The sequence below is a fragment of the Penaeus vannamei genome, chromosome 16 (assembly GCF_042767895.1).
Source record: "Penaeus vannamei isolate JL-2024 chromosome 16, ASM4276789v1, whole genome shotgun sequence".
NCBI lineage: Eukaryota > Metazoa > Arthropoda > Malacostraca > Decapoda > Penaeidae > Penaeus > Penaeus vannamei.
The window spans coordinates 6,980,150-6,982,649 of record NC_091564.1 but is presented as its reverse complement, the minus strand read 5'-3'; the positions used below and the strand labels follow the sequence as shown (position 1 = coordinate 6,982,649).

General features: G+C 37.5%; 1 protein-coding gene across 2 annotated transcripts in view; it reads right to left on the bottom strand.

The window, feature by feature from the left end:
- LOC113826310 (solute carrier family 35 member F3) overlaps positions 1-2,500 on the bottom strand; it is a 92,648-nt gene that overhangs the window by 34,301 nt on the left and 55,847 nt on the right. The window lies entirely within an intron of this gene.

Genomic DNA, 2,500 nt, shown 5'->3' with positions numbered 1-2,500 from the left:
GCCAGCGGCGCCCCGACAAAGGAGCGATGGCGACCAGATGGAGGGATTTACGTTCAGCACAATACTCGCCGCAGAAAATGTACTTCCTTTTTCTTGGAAAATTGCCAGTTGTTGTCAGAGCGCCTCCTTGTACTCTGTTTCGTGTTTGTCCGCAAATATTTGCACGGTCCACAGGTCGTGTGTGAATAAAGGGTTTTTTAGTGTGTGTCTGCGTGTGATCTGTTGTTTCCAGGGTAATAAATCGTCATTCGGTGGTCGAGCGAAGTGATATGCTAATCTATCTGGAGTGAGAAAGATGATTAAGATTAAGATTTAGATCCATCTGTTTGTTTGTCTACCAGTCTATCTGTCCATTTATCTAGTTATCTATCTATCTATCACACATGCGCATATATATGTATATATATATATATATATATAGAGAGAGAGAGAGAGAGAGAGAGAGAGAGAGAGAGAGAGAGAGAGAGAGAGAGAGAGAGAGAGAGAGAGAGAGAGAGAGAGAGAGAGAGAGAGAGAGAGAGAGAGAGAGAGAGAGAGAGAGAGAGAGAGAGAGAGAGAGAGAGAGAGAGAGAGAGATTTCAGTGTGTGTGTGCATACTTACACGCACGTATGTATGTATGTATGCATATCTAATTGTGTGTGTGTGTGTGTGTGTGCGTAAAAAGCAAACTTTTGATTCAAATATAAACCTGCATTATGTTCTCTTTTTGTTTCTTCTTCATCTAATTCGTGTAACAAATGCTATCGATCCGATATTGATTTGCTGTTAACCAAGAACAAGGGAGAACAGCACTCGTAATGAATGTCTAAAGAAAAAAAATTATTAGCTCCAGAGTATAAAAAAAAATCGTTATCTTCTCTCAATTATCTCTTCTTTGTTTCTTCTCCTCCTGTTTTCTCTCCTTAGCTCCAGAGTATAAAAAAATATCTTCTCTCAATTATCTCTTCTTTGCTTCTTCTCCTCCTGTTTTCTCTCCTTCTCTTCCTCTCCCTCAGTTACCCCAAAGAATCGAGATAGCAGGAGAGCTAAAAAGAAAAGGTGAAACTGCGGCTCCTTGGACATTTTCTCGAGATATTATCAAAATCATCTTATTTTACATTTCCAAAGTCTCTTTAATGGTTTCTTAGATTATCATTAACTACATTCTATCGCATTATCTTTCTTGGCCTAGATGCTCTTAATTCTGGCAAGTAATTAGGAATATTCCTTTTCTCTCTCTCTCTCTCTCTCTCTCTCTCTCTCTCTCTCTCTCTCTCTCTCTCTCTCTCTCTCTCTCTCTCTCTCTCTCTCTCTCTCTCTCTCTCTCTCTCTCTGTCTCTCTCTCTCTCTTCTTCTATTTTTTTTCCTTGAGTGTCTTTTACTTTATTGTATGTTTCACTTCTTTGCTATTCTATCTACTTCATTATTCATTTTTCTTCATTATTCACAGTCGTGAGAGATTCATGGAATATCTGGTGAAAATGTATATTTTTTAGGTTTCTTTGTTATTCTTCTCTCTTCTATATCACTATTCTTATTATAATTATTTTCCTTTCTCTCTGTTTTTTATAAGTATTAAAAATGTCGTTATCTTCTCTCAATTATCTTTTCTTTGCTTCTTCTCCTCCTGTTTCTCTCCTTCTCTTCCTCTCCCTCTTCTTCATAATTAGGGGAATATGAACGAAAAAGAATAAGAGAAGATATTGCGAAAGTGTGGGAATAAGAAACGTGAAGAAACGAAATCAGCGAAGCATAACGAAAATAGAAAAAAAAGACAAATTGTAAAAGAAAACGAAAATGAAAAAATATAATACGTAATATGAACAGCATGAGTAAGAAGAAATAACAACAAGAAAGAATAGAAAGAAAGAAAAAAAAGGTTAACTTGAAGACACTTGAGATAATACAAGAGAAAAAGGTGCAGTAATTAACAAGATCCAGATGTCCTCATAAATTATTTCTTTCTCGTCGGATATTAGAACAAAATCGGTTATTTCTTATCTCATTCCTCTTATAAAAATATTGTTTATTGACTTCGTTGAGAGAGGCAGAATGGGGGAGGGGGGCGGTGAGGGAGGGAAGGTCTGTGCGTGTGAATGAGTGAGTGAATGTGTGTGTGTCTGTGTGTGTGTGTGTGTGTGTGTGTGTGTGTGTGTGTGTGTGTGTGTGTGTGTGTGTGTGTGTGTGTGTGTGTGTGTGTGTGTGTGTGTGTGGGTGTGTGTGTGTGTGTGTGTGTGTGTGTGTGTGTGTGTGTGTGTGTGTGTGTGTGTGTGTGTGTGTGTGTGTGTGTGTGTGTCAGTGTGTATGTGTGTGTGTGCGTGTGTGTGTGTGTGTGTGTGTGTGTGTGTCAGACAGACATGCATACAAATAAACAGACAGAGAAACCGACAAAGGCATAAAAACTCACGGAGACCCCCCCCCCCAAAAAAAAAAAAATGATGTTAATAATAAAATGATAATGATATTAATAATATTATCAATAGTATTAATAATATCAATAATAATAACAATAACAATAAT